The sequence below is a fragment of the Lissotriton vulgaris genome, unplaced genomic scaffold (assembly GCF_964263255.1).
Source record: "Lissotriton vulgaris unplaced genomic scaffold, aLisVul1.2 SCAFFOLD_2264, whole genome shotgun sequence".
NCBI classification, from domain to species: Eukaryota; Metazoa; Chordata; class Amphibia; order Caudata; family Salamandridae; genus Lissotriton; species Lissotriton vulgaris.
Genome location: NW_028254859.1, coordinates 167,870 through 192,658, shown reverse-complemented (window position 1 = coordinate 192,658; position 24,789 = coordinate 167,870). Strand labels below are relative to the sequence as shown.

The 24,789-nt window shown below is 43.2% G+C and overlaps 1 protein-coding gene across 1 annotated transcript in view; it reads left to right on the top strand.

Annotated features, from left to right (window-relative positions):
- The first annotated feature begins 1,603 nt into the window (after window positions 1-1,603).
- LOC147659387 (ecto-ADP-ribosyltransferase 5-like) overlaps window positions 1,604-24,789 on the top strand; it is a 170,200-nt gene continuing 147,014 nt past the window's right edge. Inside the window, exon 1 of the mRNA XM_086951778.1 lies at window positions 1,604-1,752. The gene's annotated coding sequence lies outside the window, so the exon portion shown is untranslated. The remainder of the gene's footprint in view (window positions 1,753-24,789) is intronic.

Genomic DNA, 24,789 nt, shown 5'->3' with positions numbered 1-24,789 from the left:
CATGGGAACACTCATGCTCAATCGATAGAACGCCTTCCCAACGCAAAGAAATGCAAGGCAGTGACTGGTGCTGCCTTGCGATACTCCTGATTTCCTAAACCACACAGTGCTACGCAAGGTGACTTTGCATGGCTTAGCAAATCTAACTTAAGCCCATGCATGATGCAAGGAAACCACAAGGGCTTAGCAAATCTAACTTAAGCCCATGCATGATGCAAGGAAACCACAAGGGCTAGTAAATCTGGCTCCAAGTGTCTCACCTACTGTTCACATACCCACTTGGGCGATGCCTCTGGGTCCCTTTGTTTCCTGATCACAGCTTGGATAGCACCTGGGAGCCCCCATGTCACTGTGCCTGGAGCACAGACATTCACCAAGTCCAAGCGGCACAGATGAAGGTGTGGGGATCACGATGTTTCCTTTGGTTGCTACTGCACTGTTTCTTTCAGCCCAGTATTAGTCAGACAGCTTCACAGATCCCTCCGGCCTGCTACTGGGTCCTCTGCTGCTCCACAACACTTGTCCAACTTCGGCCACTCCACTGCCGAACCAGTCTTCCCGAGTGTGGTTATCTTGGTGTCTCCGCTAGCAGGTGGGTTCATTGGCAGTGTCCACTTCCTGTAAATCACCAGTTCTCTGCTAGCGGCACATTTCCCTCTCAGTGCTGCCAGAGAAGTGGGCCGTTGATAGGAGAACCAAAGGCAACCCACCATATCCAGCTTTCCCGGTATCCCTGATTTAGACGTATTACTAGGGTTGGGTGGATGCGTGCTTTGCTAGCGTTCTGAGCATCCGCTTCTCTCTTCTTTCTTCTGTTCAATTATAGGAACCAAAACTACTCAAAATGTGGTCGATCTGGTGAGGTGGCTGGGGGCAGACTTAGAGTGAACCCCATGCCTAGTGGCAGATTGCCCGCTCCAGGAAACTAATGAAAGGGGGTGGCCGGGAAAGATTCAGACTGGGTTATGAAGGTCACCTTTCAAAGCCTTTCAAGGACTTTTGCCCTTGAGGGGCAGGAACCTGCAGTGTGGAAGACATATACCACTACAGACCGATAGAACTGGCCACCATGAAGCAAGCTTTGTACCCGGCACCCGCACAGCGGTGGACAGACAACGGCTACTCCAAGCCAAAGACCTGCCCATGAGTGATCTTAGAAGAAGATGCTGTACATTTATAATGGGAAAAATCCATAATATGTGTTAGAAAATAAAAGAATGAAGGGGTGCAGGGTCCAGACATTTCAAGGCCAGTTAGAGTGAGGCTTTTGCTTGTTGACTTTGGTGTCAGTCCGCACAAGGCAAATTAAATCCCCACCACCAACAGAACGTCAGGTTTCTAATAATAGCGGTGATGGGTTGTCTGTACTAAGGTCAGAGTGAAGTGAGTCGACTTCAGAGTGGCATGTAAACATTCTCGAATATATCAAAAGAACAGGATGTCCCCTCTTTAAATATTGCTTCTTAATTAACAAAATAGCGGAACAGTCCCCTTCCCAGAGACCTCCCGCAAACGTGCCCTTGATACCCAGAAGAGGGCGCGGCCCGCCCGCCATGCCCCGCGGCGCGGGAGCCAGGGGACATTAACCAGTGACTGCAAAGCTTCTGCTTACACTGCAAGCGAGAGCAGCCGACGGAGAGCAACCCGGGCTGTGAACACCCGGCTGCATCCGAGCCCGGGGGCGTAGCACGAAAGGAGAGCTGCGTGAGAGCCCGCAGACGACCCCCGGCCCCCACGCGTCACACCAGCAAGGTGAGAGAGCCAAGTCCCGTCTCGAGCAGGGCATTCCCCTGACGCCCGCTCGCCTCACGTTTACCCCCTTGCCTTAGAGCGCTTTCCCCTCATGTTTACTCCCTGATCTTAGCACGCCCATTCACCTCACGTCTACCCCTGGTCAGTCACGTGATTCCCTGCCTCTTTCCTAAAAGCAAGCACTGATTTTTGAATACCATGATGAATGAAGTTGGCCTGCATCTGTCAGCGAGGTCCGTGAGCACCTGCCCTAAACGTTTTTGTTGTCTCCGTTCTTAGTCTGAAATGGTTACAAAAATCGTTCTTAACTTTTTGATTTTAGCAGACCCCCACTGAATTACAACTAGTAGCTGGGCATCCTGGCTTCAGCAGTTTCTATAATTTGAACTTCAAAACAATATTCAAAACACACGACCACTTATGCTCAAACAGATATTTTAAATTTCAATGAGCTTTATTCGGGTCATTAAACATAACCATAAAAGCAGATACAAATACATCATCGGATAAAATTGCATAAAATTCATTCCAGGCATTATTCGGTTATAGAAAAATACATCAATAAAAACGGGGTACAATTAAAACATCATGCTTTTCCTTGCTTCAACGGATTTAAGGAGAAACGTTGCTGTAAAAAACATACATCCATTTCCTTCATTGAGACAATTAACCTCATAGCAGCATCGATTGTAAAAGTACGGTATTTTAAAAATAAAGGTTTTAGAAAAGCTACTCGGAGATTCCTGAACAATTCACAGACTAGGAGGAAGTGCAAAGTACTTTCCCCCACATGCATCAAAGTAAGGTTTTGCGATTCCTTATTTGCGATTTTTAGGGAATCGCAAATAAGGAATCGCAAAATGGGATGCATGATTTAAATCGCATAATATTTGCGATTCTGTAAAAATCGAAATTTTTTACCGAATCGCAAATATTATGCGAATTCTAATTTGCGATTTCGCAATTCCCATTGATTCCTATGGGCCAAAAGGCCCATAGGAATCAATGGGAAGGCATTGACATTTTGCGAATTTCAATTCGCGATTCGCAAAATGTTAATCCAAAGGACCCCCCCCCCTGCACCCCTGAAATGTATTTTGAAGTGCATGTTTCACACACACATGTCCTAAGGACATGTGTGTCTGTAACATGACAGTGTTATAAAATGCAATTTTGAGCATTTTAATACATTTTCGCAAATTACCACAAGGTTCACCCTCGTGGTAATTTGCACCCCCTAATTGCGAATTCGCAATTTGAAACACAATCATGCATTGCTTTTAAGGAATCGCAAATTTGCGATTCCTTAAAAGCAATTGCATTTTTGGAAATCGCTATAAATAGCGAATTTCACAAAAATGCATGATGCATCCCAAAAACTTATTTAGGAATCGCAAACGTCCGAATTTACCAATTCGCACCGTTTGCACTTCCTAAATAGGTTGATGCATGTGGCCGTTTGTTTGGTGTGACCATCACATGGACATGAGGAGGCTGGGTATTCTTTTATCCGTGGAAAGGCTACCAGATGGTGCACGAGCCCGAATCTCAACCTAGTAAGGACGTATCTATGGGACGCTCTGGTTACCAGGCTCAGATAAGTTTGAAAACCTACTGCATCTGAGTATCGAGAATAGAATTGACAGGTAGTTAGATGTTTGATGGTACTATTGTTCCCCCTATTTCTATTGGATAAGAACAAGTTCTTAATTTCTAATTTCGTCAATTCTAGTATTGCAGCAGGGTCATCCTTGATATTTAAATTAAAAATATCATTAAATTGAATAATTAATCTATTTTTTTTTTTTGATTTCACAATTTTTTATTAAGCAGATGTTTATATATACATACAGTACAGTTTCTGTGTCTCATTTCGGTACATCGAGGGTAATACAGCTTGATGTCCAGCAGTGGTGTCGCCCCTGCGCGCTGGGCTGTGTTGTACAAAGGTTACTTATTTCCGTACCCTCATTCTCGGATTTTTGTGTAGAAATGAAGAAAAGAGAGAAAGAGAAAAAAAAGAAAAGAGGCCCTGGCTGGGGGGTGGTGTTGGCGATTGTATAATTTGTTAGGTACTTTGCTGGCTTCCGCTATTGGGGGTTTGGGTGTTTACGGGGGTTTGAGGGTGATCAAGTGTTCATCCAGTGCGTTCCACATCCCCCCTCCGGAGTGGTGGCATGGTGAGTGGTGTGAGGCTATGTTGTCCGCTCCTCTTAAGAAGGTGATCCAGTTTATCCAGCCTTTGAAGGTGGCTTTCCTGGTGTCCTTCCAGTTTGTGAGGATAATTTTAACGGCTGCTGTTAGGAGGAGGTCTATCAGGTCTTTGTCCTTTTTTGCTGTGGGGGTTGGAGCTATTGCTGACACTGTGATTTCGTTGATGCTGCCTTGTAGTGGTTGGCCTGTCACGTCAGATATGAATTGCCTGATTCTGCTCCAGAACACTCTGACTTTGGAGCAGTGTAGGATCAGGTGTTCTAGGTCACCTTTCTCCTTGTGGCAGTTACAGCGTCTGTCGTCTTCCCTAATACCGGCAGCGGCAAGGCGAGCTGGAGTCCAGAACGCCCTGTGCAGCAGCCAGTATTTCTTCTGGGCTAGCTGTGGTGTTATCTTGTTTCTAGTTGCGGATAGCCATATGGTTGACTTCTCCCTTTCCGTGAGGCTTCTACCTGTGTCCCTTTCCAGGGGTACAAGGGCTTTATTGTTCAGACTCGATGTGTTGGGGCTAAGTAGCTTGTAGAGGTGGGCTGTTTGGTGTCCTAGCTTGTTTAGATTTGACATGTATTCTAGGATGGATGGGGGCGTTCTAGTGAGGTTTGCTTTAGTAATTGCGGCATTTACTTTTAGGAATGCTTAGAACTCTAGGCCTGGGAGGTTGTACTGGTTCTTGAGTGAGTCGAAAGAGAGGGGTTGGCCTCCTTTCATTAGTTGTTGTGGTGTAGAGACCCCTCGTTTATGCCATTCCTTCATGTTTAGTGTTCTGTCTCTGTATTTGAGCTTCGTGTTGTGCCATAGGGAGACCCATTGAGTGTTTCTGATGCTGTGTTCTAGCTTTTTATCTACCCTGAGTAGTGCGGTCTTAGTGTTCTTCAGGATCGTGTTATTGGCTTGGTGGTGTTTGTTCGCAGTCAACATTGCTATTGGGTCTAGACCTCCTATTAGTGCTCTCTCCACGGACAGCCAGCCGGGCCGGTAATCGTGGCTTGGGGACACCCAGTGGATACCCTGTCTGGCTAGGCAAGCGGTGTGGAATATTTTAAAGTTAGTGAGATTCAGGCCACCCAAATTCTTGCTTAGCCTAAGCTTCAGGAGGCTTATTCTTGGCTATTTTCCCCTCCATATGAAGTTGTTGAGCAATTTGTCTAATTGTTTGTGGAAGTCGTTCGTCGGCGTGAGTGGTAGCATGCTGAGCATGTAGTTGACTATGGGTGTTAGCATCATTTTCACCGATTCTATTCTACCCCACCAGCTAATGAACCTGGGAGACCAAGTATCTATGCGTTCTTTCACCTTCTTGAGGAGTCTGCTCTCATTGTGGTCTAGGGTCGACTTTAGGTCCCTTCCGAAATATAGGCCAAGGTATTTTAGATATTTTGTTTGCACCGTCAGCCCTGAATTACCTAGGGATGTTTTCGCGGTGTGGATGTTTAATGGCTTGCATTCTGACTTGTCTTTGTTAAGCTTGTAGCCTGAGACTAGTGCATATTCTTCAATGGTGGACATTAGTGTCGCTATGGATGTATCTGGTTCTTCTGTTATGATCAATATGTCATCCGCGTAAGCAGCCAGCTTGACCGCTGAATCCTGTATTGGGATTCCCTTAATTTGTGTGTTAGTCCTAATCATGGTTAGTAGTGGCTCTATGGCTAGAAGGAAGAGGGCTGGTGAGAGTGGGCATCCTTGTCTAGTACCTCTGCCTAGTGTGAGTGGGTCTGACGTGGTTCCATTTACTACTACCCTGGCTTTTGGTTCGTTGTATAGTGCCATTACCATCTTCCTATATTGATCTCCTAGGCCAAATTTTTCCATGCAGTTGTCAAGGAAGGGCCAGGATACTCTATCAAAGGCCTTCTCGGCGTCTAAAGCTATCATTACAGCCGGGTTGGTTGTTTTGGATGCGCTATCAATTAGGTGGCATAGTAGTCTAGTGTTGTTGTTGGATAACCTGTTCTTTATGTATCCAACCTGTGAGGTGTGAATTAGGTTTGGTAGGTAAGTGTTTAGTCTCATCGCTAGTACCTTCGCGTAAATCATACAGTCCACATTTATTTGGCAACTCAAGTTTGTCTAGGAGGTCAGCCCCCGTCTTGTTTGAGGTTGGTGTCTGTCTTGTAGAGTTCCTCATAAAATTTCCTGAAGACCTCTAGGATCTCCCTATTGGCTGTTCGTGATTTAGAGTAATTGTCGGTTATCGCGGCGACTACGTGTTGTCTCTGTTTGCATTTGAGGTAGGAGGCTAATGCCTTGCCTGCTTTGTTCGCCGAGCATAGGTTGATGGCTTTATATTTGTTGATCCATGCTCCTGCCCTTTCGCTAAGGATTCTGTTCAGCTCATATTTCTTTTTAGCTAGCTCTGTCAGTGTGTTGCTGTCTTTGAGATTTGCTATGTGCCCTCTTTCGAGTTCAGTTATCTGCTTTTCAAGTTCAGCTATCTTTTTGTTTCTTTCTTTGTTCATTCTGGCCTTGATGCTTATGAGCCTCTCTCTCAGTGTAGCCTTTAGCGCGTCCCACATCACTCCTCTGTTTGTGTCTGGGGTGTCGTTGAATTTGAGGTACTCTGTAATAGCCCCCTCAATCTCCTTCACGTTCTCGGGTTGTTTGAGAATATCGCTATTCATTCTCCATCTACCACTGCCTTTCTCACTGTGTCTCCCTCTTAGTGTTAGGCTTATGTGTGCATGGTCTGAGATAGTTATCGCTGATATTTCTGTTTGATCGGTTAGGTGTGTGGGGTCTGCTGACACAAGGATGTAATCTATCCTGCTGTATGAGTTGTGTGGGTGGGAGTAGAAGGTGTAGTCCCTTGTGTCTGGATGTTGTAGTCTCCAGGGGTCTCTGAGTTGGAGTTTGCCGCACAGATTTTTTAGTGTGTTCGATGTTTGAGTGCTTGGGCGTGGTTTGCTTGAGTGCCTGTCGATAGTGTCATCCATAACCTGATTAAAGTCCCCAGCGACCACTACAAGTTCGTGTTGTGGGACGTTCTCTAGTTTCTTCTCCACCCCCTCCCAGAATTCTTTGTCGTTCAAATTGGGGTCGTAGATGTTTGCTACATGTATCGTCTCGTCTCCCCTCCTTAGGGTGGTTATCAGTAGCCTACCATCCTCGTCTGTGTAGGTTTCTTGGATTGTTAGTCTGGATTTTTTGTTTACTAGGGTGATCACCCCCCTCTTTTTGTGTATAGCGGGCGAGCAAGCCTGGTCTGCTATCCAGTTCGCTCTCAGTCGTGATGCGTCTTCTGCTGAGAGTTTCGTCTCCTGGAGGACGCATATGTCACTCTTAAGTTTTGTTAGATAATCGATCACTTTCCTGCGTTTGACTGGGTGGTTGAGTCCTTTGACATTAAGCGATACGATTTTTAGTTCTGCAGAGGCTTGTGTGTGTCCTAATGTTGTCATCCTAACCCGTCTGTAGCGCCTGTATTTCGGTGGTTTGTGGTGACGTATGACTCACTCTTCTGTCTTGCGTCTTGCCTTCTCTGTGTTTGATTTTTCGTTTGCCTGGTCGAAACCTCCCCCCGACTCTGTTCCCTGCCCTCCCTGCCTAGGGTGTAGTGTGATGCCTCGTAGATTGAGGCTGAAAGAGAGAAAGTAGGAAAGATAGAAAGGTTGAGAAACTGTACTTGCCCGGAGCACCCCCCTGCCCTGCCCCCCTCCCGCTCCTCCCCCCACCCTCCATGTTCTGTCTGTCGAACGTGCGACATCGAAGTTCCTCCCCCCCTCCGTCCTGAGATTGCATCAATTGCACTGAAATATGTTCAGAAAAAGAAAAAGGATATGGGCTTTAGTGGCCTCATCAAGTTCCGTTCCGCACTACGGTTGAGGTATAAGTGTTCAAGGTAGTTGTAGTCTCTCTGAGGTAGATCGGTTGTCAAGTTCGTGAGCTTAAAGTTCGGTCTATTGTCTTATTCAGTTGTTTGTTCCGCTGGCTCCCTCATTGCTTCCTGTGGAGGCTCTTCTCTTTCCCGGGCTGGTGTTTTGGGCGTCCATTTCTTCCGTTGGTGGTCCTTGTAGGTATTTCTTCAGGTCGTTCGGGTCTTCAAATGTTTGTGTGCGCCATCTGTCTGTGATCTTCAGTTTAGCAGGCCCTGCGAAGGTGAATGATATGTTATTTTTGCGAAGCCTGTCTCTGAGGGCTAGGAATCCTTTCCTGATGTCTATCGTATGTTTGGAGTAGTCTTGTGTTATTATGAGCTTGTTCCCATTCCATGTGAGGTTCTGGCCTTTCCTTGCTGTTGCGAAGATTGCTACAGTATGGTTAGCTCTTAATGGTTTGAGTATAATGGGCCTTGGTCCTTGGCCTTGTTTAGGTTTGAAGGCCGGCACCCTATAGGCTTTGTCTACTTCGAACTGTCTGTTGAATTTGATACCGGTAATCTCAGGTATCAGCACCTCCACTAGTGCCGCGCAGGATCCGGGTTTGTCTTCCGCCCCTTCCGGGACTCCCAGGAGCCTTATGTTGTTTCTTCTGAGGTGGTCTTCCTGTTCCGCTAGTTGTTTTTCCATGATGGTTGATTTTTTGGAGACGCCTGCCAGCTGTCTGTGGGCCCGGGAGCAAGCATCTTCAATGTCGCTTATCCTTTTCTCCGCCGCGTCAATCCTGCTGTTTGTCTTGCTTTGATCTGCTCTGATTCCGGCTAGCTCTAATTGCATGTTGTCTATGGTCTGCTTAGTCGCTTTGGCAAGGTCGTTTCCTTCATTTATCTTTCTCAGCAGCGTTTCTAGCGTGATTTCATTTTTGAAGTCAGTCTTTGTTTTTGCCGGTGAGTCCGGCGTGTCTTTCCTCTTCTTAGGCTCGTTGCTGGCTTTACCCTCTTGGCTTGCCATTCCTTGGACTCCTCTGCTGACTAGATAAGCGTGTAGGCGACTTTCTTTGTGCAGGTTGGATACTCCCGCTCTCTTCCCTGCTGGTGCTAGAGTTTCCAGACGGAACCTGCTGGGCTCGCGAATGCACCTGGTTCTGGTCTTTGCCCCCGCCAGTTCCTCCTATTTCTGTGTCTCTGTGTTGTTTCTCTGTTGAGCTTGTGGTGTACAGGGTGTGGACCGCCCTCTAGCTGTGCCTGCCGAGTCTTCAGGTAGCCTGATGCTGCCGTGCTCACATAACATCCAGCAAGCGGCTCCAATTAGATTCTTTTATGTGGGGCTAGATTGAGGGAGTGTTTCGGCTGCCTCTCTGTGTTTCCCAGCAACTCCCTTCGTGTTGGTGCCGCTGAGCCGTTCTCCTTTGTAATGCCTTCGTGTTTGCGTGGTAGGTGGTAGGTTTCGCTTTCTTAAGATGGCGGTGTTCTCTGTGAGTGCGATTGGTTCCGCTCTGCTACAGTTGTCGAATCTCTTAGGCCCTTCTCTTTGTGCCTCTTTCCTCAGATGACTCTTTTGCCCTCCATTGTGTTTGTCTGGTCGCTTTGCGTGGGCGCCAGGGTACTGTTGTTGCCTACTTCGAAGCTCCTTCGATGCTCGCAGAGTGGCCTCAAATTGGCGGCCTCCTCAGTGACTCCGCGGTGTTCCGTTTACAGTTCTCTATCTGAGAGAGCGTGTCCCATGTGGTCGTTTGTCTAGATTGGCGCAGTTTGCCAGCGCTTCTCCGCTACTTTCCCGCTTGAGTCTTTGTTGCCTGCAGCGCTATAACGGTGACATCGGTGCGTTTCGCGCGTGAGCAGAAAATCGCGGCCCCCAGCGTACAGTTTCGCTTTCTGTTCCTTCCGCTTCCCAGCTACTGTTGCTTCCAGTCTCTTTTTTTTTTTTTTTTTGGCGAATTAAAAATTTCCACATATAGGGAGGGAGGGGTGGGTGCCGGTCAGGCGCTTGCTTGCTCTGTGCTCCGCTCTCACCTTCGCGCTTCCGCGATGCCGAGACAGTCTACTCCCGTTCCTCCGATCTTCTGTTTACTGTTTAACGGGGGGCCGCCATCTTGTTTCCACTCCTTCACCGCACCACTTCGCTTCCTTCGGTTTTTCGAGTCTTGAGGTGCAAGTTTGTCCTCTGCCGTCACACCGATCTGTTCCTTGGATGTTTAGACATCCATTTCTGTATTCTGTTGATCTTCCGGGAATCTTGAAAGTGCACGTTTCGCCGTTATTTATTTCAGGTTGGAGGAGGTCCCGGACTCAGACACCCGTCTGCATCGACGTCCAAGCCACGCCTCCAATAATTAATCTATTAAATGCTGTCTCCTCCTTACACCATATTAGTCTCCAGGTCAGTAGAGGCTTAAGCGCTATTTTATCCGACAGGTAGCTAATGCCTACGCCCCTGTGGATAAGTTCGGTTGATGCCGAGATTGGTAAGCTAAGTCGATTTTTAAAAAAAAAATTCACTATTTGTAGTTGTTTATTGCAGCCGTGACCCCATACCCCCGCACCATATAGTGCAATGGATGTGCTTCTGGACAAATATATGTGTAACATGTCCTTTATTCGTCGGTCACCCAATTTTGCTGCAAATCTAAACACACAATGTGAGCTTTTAGACATTTTGGCTTGAACGTTTAACTTTTCTTGTGTCCATGAACCATTCCCGGCAAATGTTATCCCTAGATAACAGAGTCTCAATCTTCTAACCTTCTATAAAAAAGGGTTTACATGTTTTCTTATTTTGGCCACATACCATAGCGTAGGTTTTGCTCTTATTAATCACCATTTTTCTTCCAGTCATGAAATCGACAAATACATCTATGAGACGCTGCAGCCCTAATGGGATTCTAGATAAGAGAACGGCGTCATCCACATATAGCAGCACTGGGACATCTATTCCATTCGCCTGGGGTGCATCCGATTTAACCGGTTTTAGGATTGAGTCTACCCCATTTATAAAGAGTGTAAATAATAAAGGGGCCAAGACACATCCCTGCCGGATACCACATCTTACCCTAAATTTGGGAGTACATTCTCCTCCCTGGCCAAACCGAACAGATGTTAAAAGTCTTTCATAAAGCCTGGCCAGGAAGAAAATTATAGGCTCCGGGGCTCAAAGTTCTAATAAGGTTGGCCATAAGATGGAATGGTCCACTAAATCGAAGGCGCTGCTGAGGTCAGCAAAGCACAGGTAAAGTGACCCTTGCTTAGCGCGGGTATATTTTCCTATGAGTAAGTCTTAAGTTAATACATTGTTCAAGGGTACCTCTCCCTTTTCTAAAACCGTATTGTGATTCAGCTAAAATCCGATTATCATCTGCCCATTCTTCTAATCTTACCAGTAGAATCCTACTCATTATCTTTATAGAGGAATCTAATAGCGAAATCGGTCGGTAATTTTTCGGATCCGATTTTGACCCTTTTTTATAAATTGGAATTATTGTTGATTCTCCCCAAGTAGCAGGTGGACCTTCCAGGACAGCTATATTAAATACCTTGTTCAGGAAAGGGCCCCACAGGGCTGGTAATGCTTTATATACGCCAACAGGGACCCCATCTGGGCCTGGGGCCTTACCTCCCTTGCTGCTCCTGATACCTTCTACCACTTCCTCCAAGGTAATATTTAGGGTATACTTGGCCAGGTGGCTGATTCAGTGGTATTATAGGGAGTTTCTGTTTTAAAGATACTTGAAAAATGGGCAACCCATGTCTCACTATTCACATTAGAAGACCTTTCAGGCATAGCCTCATTTTTAAAAAAAAGGGGAGTTCACTGTAGCCCAGCATAATTGGCAGTCGGAGGTATCCGCGGCCTGGTGTAGCTTATCCCAGGCCTCCTGTTGTAGTTCTCTCTTCCTTATTTTAAGAACTTCTTTATATTCTAACCTTAACTTCTTAACCAGCAACATGTCCCTGGGCTTACATGCCAGTGCCTGTTTTAACAGGGTAAGTGAATGTGTGCAGGCATGATTAAACCAGCCCTTGTTCGCTGTAAATTCCTTATTTGAGGCTATGGTTAGAATAGAGTTAATATTATAATTAATTTTATTAAAATTCATTAAAATCCATGAGGGAGAGCTATTATCATCCAAGTTCTCAATTATCTCTGGGTAACTACCTCTAATAATATTACCCATCGTTTTTTCCGGGTTAACTCCTTTCCATTTAATTCTTACCCCGTTCGGTCGAATAGGTACAATATGATCAACAATTACCGGATTTTTATCGGTCTTGGTTTCCCAGATATCTACTCGCATTATAATGCAGTTATGGTCGCTAAGCATATATTCTTCTATCCAGGGGGTAGAACACTTAGGGGTAATGTTAACCAACATCAATACATGGTTGATAGTAGTATTGGCATTCCTTTCAGTGAAAGTGGGAACCACATTACCCATTCCATCCCTTGCACATGGTATAATTTCTAGGTCATAATTTGCCATGAAAGTATTAAGTGATTCCTCATAAATATTGTGGGGGAAATGAATTCCATCAACTCCTAAATCATTTCTTACCCCACATACCCTGGTATTAGAAAGTGGGCAGGTGGCGATGTTAAAGTCTCCCACCCAAATTATATCATACGCAGCCAACTTGCCCATATTAAAATTAGCAATTGCATTTTCTAGTTCCAGGACAACCTTAAACCGGGAATTATCAAACAGATTATTATAAAAATGAATTAAAAGAACAGAACGTCTCGAACATGCTTTTGGTGCAGCCATAGTACCTGAGAGTGACAGCCAATATTAATATGCTTTTTTATCATCATACTCAAATTAATTGATATCAAAGTAAGAAGTCCCCCCTTAGCTCTACCTGCCCCTGACCTTAGGGCCGGCAGTTCATAAGGAACAAACCCCTCAAAACTAACAGTTCATGTCTCCTGTAAACAGATGATGTCATGTGATTTGAGAAAGTCTGTCCAACCTTAGCATTTCCCTCTTTTTGGTCAGTCCGGCAATATTCCAGGTGGCTATTAAGACTCCTCTATCTTGTTTCACTCTTCCAATACCTGCACCTGTGTCAGCAGAACGGACACTGTTCAGGGATTGGTCACAGCCATCCAGCTGTACATCAGGTGTATACACCTTATCATTAACACTAGCCATTTCCGCAGTAACCAATAAGCATGGGCAAATTTTGCGAATTCGCAATTCGCGAATTTGCAGATTTGCGAATTCGCGATCCGCAAAATCCGCAAATTTGCGGATTCGTGGATTTTGAGGATTGTGTGGGTAAAGGCCGGGCGGGAAAACGGTGCACATCGCTAGTGTGAGGGGCAGGGCCAAACGGGCGAGGCTTATATGCGAGTTCACATGCCTCTTGTGTGTATAAAAGGACAGACACGGATCAGAGAAGCTCGTGGTCACAGGAACTGCACAGGGATTGAGCTCATGAAAGTCAATAATGCAAAGGCCTCCATCAAGCATCATAGCTAATTTTCGACAATAGATATGGGGAGAACGCACACCTGCCCAGCCTCGACAAAACTCACATTTTTGGGGGGGCTGATTAACTTTGCCATCACACCGAAGAGCACCGGGGTCCCTCGAGTGAGCTGTCCTGTCCATCATAGTGGGTAAAGGCCGGGCGGGAAAACGGTGCACATCGCTAGTGTGAGGGACAGGGCCAAACCGGCGAGGCTTATATGCGAGTTCACATGCCTCTTGTGTGTATAAAAGGACAGGCACGGATCATAGAAGCTCGTGGTCACAGGAACTGCACAGGGATTGAGCTTGTGAAAGTCAATAATGCAAAGGCCTCCATCAAGCATCATAGCTAATTTTCGACGATAAATATGGGGTGAACGCACACCTGCCCAGCCTCGACAAAACACTCATTTTTTGGGGGGCTGATTAACTTTGCCATCACACCGAAGAGCGCAGGGGTCCCTGCCCATCATCCTGTAACTATTTTAGGATGGCGCCGGCAAGCTGCCAGCGCCATCCTAAAATAGTTACTAAATTAGCTTCATCAGGAAGCACTAATAGATAAAATAAAGCAGGTGCTCAAGCACCTGCTTTATTTTATCTATTAGTGCTTCCTGTTGAAGCTAATTTAGTAACTATTTTAGGATGGCGCTGGCAGCTTGCCGGCGCCATCCTAAAATAGTTACAAGTTCAACTTCAAGCTTGAAGGCTTGAACTTTTGCCCCCCAAATCCGCCGCTCGCGGATTCGCGGACTTTCGGTAAATTCACGGGAGTTCGCGGATTGCGGATTTACCGAAAATCCACGAAATCCGCGAGCGGAACAGATTTGCCGCTCACGCTTAGTAACCAACTCCACAGGGTGATTCCTTTCCGGGTTCCTACTAACTCCCTTATCTATACTTTCTATGCTTGGACTATCCAAGGACAGTCAGTCATTCTCCTCTAGATTACTGAGGGGCTGGAAACGATTAGAAAGTAATTTTGATTATTATGACAATACAACTGTGGTGATATTATATCACTGGTTGGGTGGAATTCCTGATTAGGCCCTCTAATTAAGCCTTGCCTAAGATGGTATAGAATAAGGCCAGGGGTAATAGTGAAATGCCTTGATTCAGCTCTTGACCCTGCATCACTCTATCCAATGTGATTCTTGCGTAATGCCTGTTTTTAAAATTAATAATCACAGTCTCCCTTTATTGCCTTTTTCATGGGGCCTATCCACTTAGCTCTTCTTGTGATAAGGATCTGGTCCGCATACTTTATTGGGAAACCACAATTTCGGATCAGCCCGTCAGTTGCTTTGTTCTTAAGTGAGGTGTGAGTTTCTGCATGTGACAGACTAAGGTGGGGTACATTCACTAAAACCGCTACATAGGGGGAACAATCTGGGGGCAAATTAACAGAATGGCACCGCCCACTCGGTGTGACCCCTTCCCCGGCTCTAATTTTGTCCTCAGGGGTGTCTTTAATACCTCCTCGGCTAATATTAACCGGGTTCTGGTTCTGCACGCCTCCAACTAGGGGCTTAGTAATAGCAGGGAGCACATCAGCGTCTCTCGAGCTCGCAGTCTTGATTGTAGAGTCTAAGGGCGTAGTCATAGACTTGGGTTTTCCTGGTTCACTTCTGGAGCGGCAGCTTACACTACGTTCGAAAGAAGCAGCTTGAATTACTTTAAGCGTCTCATTCTGTGTGGTCAAATCTCCCCTCATCCTAGTTATTTCTTCATTAATTAAATCTATTTGATCATATAGGGGTTTAAGACATACTTCAATCTTCCCTGTTAATGCTTTAATAATCTGGGTTACCAGCATGTCATTTGGAGTCCCCATACTGGCTGTTTGTGTACCATGGGGAATATTGGGGCTGATAGCCTTCCTGCCTTTTCTTGTAGCCCCCTGACTGGGCTGTGGTTTCCTACACCCCCATCTTTTCCGTGGCGATGGCAAGTTATTAGTGGCTATCAAGTTCTGGGTGACAGTGGATTCTGGGCTCTTAGTTTCTGAATCCAAGTCAGCATGTTCTACAGTGTCACTAATGGGTATACTAACAGCGTCACTCAGTTCTACAGGGGGTTCAGTGATAATGAGTGGGCAGGGTAAGCTGCTAGTGCCCAGAGAAATTCGGCGCTCCGCCCTATCGATTTCATCATTAAGGGCTCTATCTGCCTTCACCAGGTATGAGTCTATGGTGGAGCCCACAGGAGCAGGGTTATTTTTGGTACATTTACGTCTAGACATGGTTGGTGTATATAGTGAAAACCCTTAAATTATTATTAAATTGGCGATCTCAGGTGACTTAAATTTTAACAGGCATAAAAAGCACTTAAAAACTCCTTATATTACAAACAATCCTGTGTGCCTAATACTCGAAACCTGGTATCAGAAGCTTATTGAAAGAAAAAGACCAGCTAAATTACTGCAGTACAAGCGAGTGTGCTAAAATAACAGTAATCAATTACCATTTAAGCTGTCCAAAAAGCGTTGCAGTACTCACAAAGTTTCTAAGAGTCCAATGGATTTACAATGGAACCAATATTCCAAATAACATGGCCCAGCCCTGCCTCAGTCTGCCCCGGACGGCCTCAGACGGCCCGCCCTTTGCCTGGGCTTCGCCATGCGCTGCCCGCGCGCGTCCCGCAACGCAGGGGCTCCAGTCGGTTTTTAAGCGCCTCCCTGTGCGGAGTTTGCGTGTGCGGCTTCCTTCCTGCCGCTAAGGTCTCTGGGCAATGTGGTCCTCCCCCCTCCCTGCGGCCGCGCCGAGATGTCAGGAGGCTGCGGCGGCGGGGGAGACCGGCGTCAGGGGCAGGTAGCCTGGTGCTGCACGTGAGGAGCAGGGAGTCAAAGGTCAGTTCCTGATGGTTTAGATTGAGACCCCGCTCCACCGGGGCTCCCGTCGATTTTTAAGCGCCTCCGGGCGCGGAGTTTGCGTGTGCGGCTTCCTTCCTGCCGCTAAGGTCTCTGGATAATGTGGTCCCCCTTCCCTGCGGCCGCGCAGAGATGTCAGGAGGCTGCGGCGGCGGGGGAGACCGGCGTCGGGGGCAGGGGCAGGTAGCCTGGTGCTGCACGCGAGGAGCAGGGAGTCAAAGGTCAGTTCCCGATGGTTTAGATAGAGACCCCCACTGAATTACAACTAGTAGCTGGGCATCCTGGCTTCAGCAGTTTCTATAATTTGAACTTCAAAACAATATTCAAAACACAGAACCACTTATGCTCAAACCGATATAAAGATTATTAAATAATGTATTTAATTCACAAACAAACCACCCTCCCAAAAAATAAATTGAAATTTTAATGGGGTGTTTGAAGCGGCACAGAATGTACTTTTATTTCTAAAATAGGAAGTACACTAGATCATAGCATATTACTTTGTCATGTTTGCCCCTACAGCATGCTCTCAATTTGAAAGCGCATACCAGTGCTTCAGTGGGGGTGGGGGGTCACCAATCATCCTGAATAGATTCAGATTGCTGTGCTTCGAGTGCTCCTTTGAAACATGCTAAGGATGCTAAATGTTGGCCCAGATTTAGGAAGACTTTGGGTAGAGTCACAAACATTTTGCTCAGGGTTAGCGTCACAAAAGTAATACTTTTTTAAGTTTTAACACCTTGGCTGCTTCGAACGTTCCGCGCCAGTGTGGAACGTTCGAAAAAAGGGTGGGGCTGCGTTGGCCAACGGCCGTTCGCAGCACCAGCCAGGTAGTGCTAGCACGGAACGGGATAAACATAAATTTTATTTTTGGAAAAATGAAACCAAGTATAAGCAATCAAATAGATATCGAGTGACAATTAAAAACATTAACTGAATTAAAACTTACGCAATGCGAAAACAAGCAGAAATGAATCAAAAATAGTTGCATACAGAACTATTGTTATAAAATGTACAAGAGAAAGAGAAAAGGGAAAGGTGGAGGGAGGGGGGAAAGGAGAAACCAGGGTAAAGGAAACACTACTATTATATTTAAATAGATACATATGAAAGTAACAAAGCTTAATACACTTTCAAAAAGGCATCAAACAGGAAAAGCAGGAGATTTCTGTAACTCAGAAATATGATATCAATTTGAAGAGAAAGAGAAAATATATAATTACAAATATAAAACACTAGTATATGATTATTAACAATTCATGGTGGTTTGGGAACTTCTTCCGATGAAGGGTGATGATGGGTAAATCTTTGTGCAGAAACGTCTAAGAAAATAAACACAGGAGACCACATGCATTCACTTTTCAGGAGTAAGGACAAAGGAGAAACATAGGCACGATCTAGTCGATGGTTATAACATAGACTGTACCACCAAGATTGAAATGAAAGTTGTGTAGATTGTTTCCAATTTTTTGTTTTTTGCTGGAAAGCAATAGCAATCAATAAATCCACAATGTCCATGTTATGAGAAAGGGTTAGCCAATTATCAGATAATGAGCCTAGTAATACAGCTTCAGGGGAGAAAGGGAAACTGGTATGGCAAATGGTATTAATTTGAGACCATACTTTCAACCAAAACTGGTGAGTATAGGGACATGAAAAAAGCATATGAAATAAATCCGCGTGAGAAGCATTACAAGACCAGCAATCTGAAGAGAGTTTGGGTTTAAATTTATGTAATGATAGTGGTGTAAACAGCAGACGATTATATATGGAAAAAAGTGTTTGGGTAGTGCTGGCTGATCTTGCGGTCGTGCATAGTTTCAACCATAATTTGTCCCAAAAAATAGTAGGCCATGAGGAATGGAAATCGGATTCCCATTGGAGCTCCGTGTGGGTCTTAGATCTGTGCACAATAGGTGTAGTAAGGAATTTGTAAATGGATGATGCAGTAGCTTGGCCACTTAACATGGAAAGAATGTTGATTTGTGGTAATAAAGGATGTGATATACATGATAGAAGAGACATAGAATCTGTTAAATGTTTGATTAACAGATACAATTTGACAGAGGAGGATTTTGGTAATTGATTGTGCATCGGAGAAAGTAAGAAAAGAGCTGTTAAAGTAAACCAAGTAAACCTCTGTCTCGCCAAGTCTTCCAAAAAATGGGTTGATTGTTAATTTTAAGAAATGGATTGTGCCAAATAGATGAATTAAGAAATTGGTCCTTAGCTGAGAGGTGTGATAACATTAAGGAATGAAAAAGTTTGTGGTTAGTATTATGTATAGGTGAAGATAGAATATGAGATTTATGAGTAAAAGTGAGGGATTCATCAAGGGAAAAAGGGGATAGAAAGGAATGTTCCAAGACCTTCCATAAGGGAGAGGGATTAGGAGTATAATCCTTTAATGACTTAGAAAGTTGCTTAAGAGGAACGGCATTATGGTAAAGCTGAAAATCTGGAAAATTAACCCACCTTGAGATTTAGGGCGTTTTAGCTTAATTAAAGACATGCATGATTTTTTCTTGTTCCATAAAAGTATTGATAGAATAAAATTAATTTTTTTGAAAAAGTATGCAGGAAGATGGAGAGGGATAGCTGAGATCATGTAAAAAATAATGGGAGCCAGCATCATTTTAATGATATCAAGTCTACCCCACCAGGATTAGTATAATGGATGCCATTTAGAAGTCGAAGGAGAAAGAGTAGAGAAGAGACGAGTCATATTTAGGGGTAAGTAGACATAATATTGAGTTTTTTATTTCGACTAGACATAATATCGAGTTTTTAATTTCGACTAGACATAATATCGACTAGACATAATATAGACTGCAAAAATAGCGACTAGAAAAATGTAATATTGACTAGAATAGCAATAATATCGATTCAAAAATATAGAATGGACATAATATCGACTAGATAGAATATAGACAACAAAAAAATCGAATTTAAGGTAAGTTAATATTAATGTTTAATTTTTGTGTAATATAATTCTGTAGCGGGTTGTGGGTTTATAGGGGAATAGGGTGGGAAGTAATTTAATTATAATTAATGAAATATGTTATTTAATTAATTGGTATTTATTTAAAAATAATTGTTAATTATTTATTAATTGGTAATTAAAATATAATTGGTAATTAATTTTAATTGAGTAATTGAAAAATATTTTAGTTTTTAGTAATTTATTTTCTGTAGCGGGTTGTGGGTTTATAGGGGAATAGGGTGGGAAGTAATTTAAATATAATTAATTAAATATGTTATTTAATTTAATGTTATTTATTTAGAATTAATTGTAAATGAATTATTAATTGGTAATTAATTAAAATATAATTGGTAATTAATTTTAATTGATTAATTGATATAATATAATTTTAGTAAATTATTTTCTGTAGCGGGTTGTGGGGTTTAGGGGAATAGGGTGGGAAGTAATTTAATTATAATTAATAAAAAATGTTATTTAAATAATTGTTATTTACTTAAAATTAATTGTTAATTAATTATTAATTGGTAAGTAAATAAAATATAATTGTTAATTAATTTTAATTGATTAATTGATATATAATATAACTAGCAGCCCGTCCCGACGTTGTCCGGGTATGAATTGCTGCCGGCCAGTAGTATATTGTTTTGTAGGATTTCGTTTTGATAGCATTTCTTATCTGTGACAGGCCTGTGAAACGCTCCGATTCACAGTGCACTGCTGATTCACTTAAGAGTGCGCATTCAGTAGTGTGTAAACTCGAGTTTCCCTACTTTATTTTTCCTTGCAATATTATATAGCGCGAACTCGACAACATGGCATGAGCACAATTTACATTACAGAAGAACACATTCATTTGTGGTAGGCACAGGGAGACAAAGCTATTTGCCTGGAATCACAGGATGTTGAGCTGATGCCAAGATTCGAACGTAGCTCCCCAGCTCTAAAGTTCGCAATTCTAGAACTTGTGGCGGGAGGTGTGTCTAAAAGTGTATGTCGGTGCTGGCCATCAATGAGAGAGACCTGTGCATTTTTCAAATGGGTGGTGAAAAAATATGAGTATGTTGCTGGAGATGTGGGCCGCCGTGCCACCAATGTACTTACCGGGGGATGGTAAACATCCATTATTCCGCAACTTTCTTTCCGCATACCATCACTCCACATTCTTTCATTACGAAAGTACCATGACTCCGCAATGCCATTATAACGCATGGCATTACATTTTATATGCTTTTACCACGCATACATTTACAACGAAATTCGTTGTAAATGCATGAATGGTAAAAGCATGTTTTTTTAAAATGTTTGGATAAGATAAGTATGAGTAAAGGGGTATATGTTTTGGGGTACTGAGGTATATGTTTTGGGGTGTTTGGGTATTTTAAGGGTTCAGATATAGTTTTGGGTTATGGGGTGCAGGGGTAGTTTTAGGGTTTAGGGATAGGTATGGGGTTTGGGGTATAGGGGTATTTTTAGGGTTCAGGGGTAGGTTTGGGGTACAGGGGTATTTTAAGGGTTCAGGGCTAGGTTTGGGTTTTGGGGTACAGGGGTATTTTTAGGGTTCAGGGCTAGGTTTGGGTTTTGGGGTACAGGGGTATTTTAGGGTTCAGGGGTAGGTTTGGGTTTTGGGGTACAGGGTTATTTTTAGGGTTCAGGGCTAGGTTTGGGTTTTGGGGTACGGGGTATTTTTAGGGTTCAGGGGTAGGTTTGGGTTTTGGGGTACAGGGGTATTTTAAGGGTTCAGGGCTAGGTCTGGGTTTTGGGGTACAGGAGTATTTCAGGGTTCAGGGGTAGGTTTGGGTTTTGGGGTACAGGGGTATTTTTAGGGTTCAGGGCTAGGTTTGGGGTTTGGGGTACAGGAGTATTTTTAGGGTTCAGGGGTAGGTTTGGGTTTTGAGGTACAGGGGTATTTATAGGGTTCAGGGCTAGGTTTGGGTTTTGGGATACAGGGGTATTTTTAGGGTTTAGGGATAGGTTTGGGTTTTGGGGTACAGGGTATATTTATAGGGTTAAGATGGGTTAGTGTTTAAGGGTGTTGGGGTATTTTAAGGAGTAAGGGTGGGTTATGGTTATGGGGTGCAGGGGTATTTAAAGGGAGCAGGGTGGGATTCGTGTTTAGGTTGTAAAGGGTAATGAAATAAAATGATAAATAAAAAGAATATAAATAATGCAATTTAAAAGAATAAATGTTTTAATTAAATTAAAAAAATGTGTATATATATATACACAAACATATATTTGATGTTTTAATAATGTACTTTTACAATGTATATGACTTTACCACACATGCATTTGCGTTATATTGGCATGCGTGATAAAGTCATATGCGTTGTAAAAGTTTTAGAAATTATGTCTTTGCGGAGTAATAGTCCTACGTTATAAAGATTGCGGAGTGATGGTATGCGGGATGTTGGTTTGCGGAATATCATCACATATTCCCGGGGGAGGGATAGTCCCTTTCTTGCTATTTCCGTGGAGGCGGGCCTTGTGTCCGGATGTGCGTGGCGCGAGGCATGTGTGCAACAGAAGTGGAAAATCTCTAGTGTGCGCTTCAGGCGTCACCGGAAGTCAAGGCGAGATTACATTTCCTGCACAATGGCCCCTGTTTGCGCTCCTTCCGGTCTTTGGGAATAGCGCCATGCCTGACCTCCATACAGTAAAGCAGGTGCACGTCACTGGGAGCGCGGGGCAAGCACACCTGGAGCTGGAATGTACAGAACCTGGGAAGAAAAAACAATGAAATATTGGGCACTAAGCTCGCTTTTTTTTTTCCATAATCCCGCGCCCGCACACGCCCACGCCCCCAGCACACGGCCACAGCACATGATATGAGACATGGCATGAAGGGCGGAAGGTACCACACGCCCCCAGCGTTTGTCACGCCACCAGCACACGCCCACAGCACAACGCAGACACGCCCACAAGGGACTTCTTTGCTGGCACAGTTCTTTTACCTTTTAAATGTATATGGTGGGCGTCTGCATAGCCTATGTCCTTCTGCTGCAACTGCCCTTTCCAACGCTGTATTGGGTGTTGTGATTGGTGCTGTGGTTCCTGAGATTACCCGCCTCAAAGGTTTCGGCTCTGTCTTTATTAAATTAGTATAGATTTTAGTAAATTATTTTCTGTAGCGGGTTGTGGGGTTTAGGGGAATAGGGTGGGAAGTAATTTAATTATAATTAATGAAAAATGTTATTTAAATATTTGTTATTTATTTAAAATTAATTGTTAAATAATTATTAATTGGTAAGTAAATAAAATATAATTGTTAATTAATTTTAATTGATTAATTGATAATTTTTTTATTTTTAGTAATTTATTTTCAGTAGCGTGTTGTGGGATTATAGGTGAATAGGGTGGGAAGTAATTTAAATATAATTAATTAAAACCCCTTACGCTATCCAACGCTCTCCCTACTGTTGCACTCACTGGAGTGGGAATAGTAATTTTAACCCCTACGCTATCCAAAGCTTTCCCTACTGTTACACTCTCTGGAGTTGGAATAGTAATTTTTACCCTTACGCTATCCAATGCTTACCCTACTGTTATACTCACTGGAGTTGAAATAGTAAATTTTACCCCTACGCTATCCAATGCTTACCCTACTGTTACACTCACTGGAGTTGGAATAGTAATTTAAACCCCTACGATATCCAACGCTTTCCCTAGTGTTGCACTCACTGGAGTTGGAATAGTAATTTTAACCCCTACACTATCCAACGCTTTCTCTATTGTTACACTCTCTGGAGTTGGAATAGTAATTTAAACCCCTACGCTATCCAACGCTTTCCCTACTGTGTCACTCACTGGAGTTGGAATAGTAATTTTAACCCCTATGCTATCCAACGCTTTCCCTACTGTTACACTCTCTGGAGTTGGAATAGTAATATAAACCCCTACGCTATCCAAAGCTTTCCCTACTGTTGCACTCACTGGAGTGGGAATAGTAATTTTTACCCCTACGCTATCCAACCCTTTCCCTACTGTTGCACTCTCTGGAGTGGGAATAGTAATTTTTACCCCTACGCTATCCAAAGCTTTCCCTACTGTTGCACTCATTGGAGTGGGAATAGTCATTTTTACCTCTACGCTATCCTACGTTTTCCCTACTGTTGCACTCTCTGGAGTTGGAATAGTAATTTTTACCCCTACGCTATCCAACGCTTTCCCTATTGTTGCACTCACTGGAGTCATTACAGTATATTTAACCCTCTCGCTATCTTATGTTAAAAATATTGTATATGTTTTGTTAATAATATGTAGATATATATATATATGTATTAAAAAAAATGTAAGTTACATTAACTATTTCTTAATTTTACATTTATTTAAGTATTTTAAATATGTTTTTATTAATTTAATTTATTGTTATATTACTTTTAAGTTACTTGTAACATACTTAAAAAATTAGATATTTTGACATTCTATATTTTTTACACTCGATATTTTGGAGTCGATATTTTTGTACTTACCTGTTTGAAGATAGGAAGTCGATATTCTGCAGTCGATATTTTGTCATCGATATTTTGGCATCTCGATATTTTCTCTGTCGATGTTCTGTCAGTGAACCATATTTAGGGAAAGTGTTTTCTTAACAGAGGGAGCAAACATAAGACCTAAATATTTAATATGTTGGGGATTCCATGGAAAATGAGTAGAGAGAAAATCTTGTTTAAAACAAAAGATATTCAAGGGTAGAATTTCACATTTATCGAGGTTTAGTTTGTAACCACAAAGTAAAGAGAAAGTCTTGACTTCCGCTACAAAGGCTGGAACGGAGAGTTGCGGCTTAGATAAAAACAAGAGAATGTCATCTGCATAGACACTCATTTTAACATGTAGTTTATCATGCTGGAAACCATGTATTTCAGAGTTTTGTTTGATTTTTGCTAAGAATGGTTCTAAAGCTAAAATGAAAAGGAGAGGGGAAAGGGGACAGCCTTGGCGAACACCTCTTTGCAATAGAAAGGAGTCAGAGAACGAACCATTAGTAAAAATTGTAGCTTTGGGTGAAGTGTATAATAAAGAAATATAAGAAATGAATTTGGGGCCCAAACCGAACCAGGATAATGTATGAAAAATAAAGGACCAATCCATTCGGTCAAGGGCTTTCTCTGCATCCAAAGAGAGTGGGGATATTTGTTAGCTTTATGTAATATATTAAAGAAGGTCCGGGTATTGTCCGAGATATTTCGTCCTTTAATAAAGCCAGATTGTTCTTTACAAATAATAGATTGTAAGACAGGCTCTAACCGAGAGCAAGAATTTTTGCGAATATTTTATAATCAGTTAACTAAAGATATTGGTCTATAATTTTTACAGAGATGAGGGTCTTTCCCATCCTTAGGAATTAGGCAAATAAGAGCATCTTGAAAAGTGCCGGAGGAGGCATTAGAGGTGATAAAGTATGAAAACAAAACAAAGAGAGGAGATAGGGAAGAACAGCTTTAGAAAAATGGGAATAGAACTCCACAGGGAATCTATCTGGGCTGGGTGCTTTTCCTGTATTTAGAAGTTTTAGGACTTGAGAAATATCTTTTATGGAGATATCCTGTTCCAGTGAAGAAAAATTAATATCTGTGGAAAATTATTTTTGTATGGAAGCAAGATAGTTTTGTATATCTAGGGAATCTGGAGGAGATTCAGGAGTATACAGACAAGTATAATATTTTTTTAACTCATCTAAAATCTC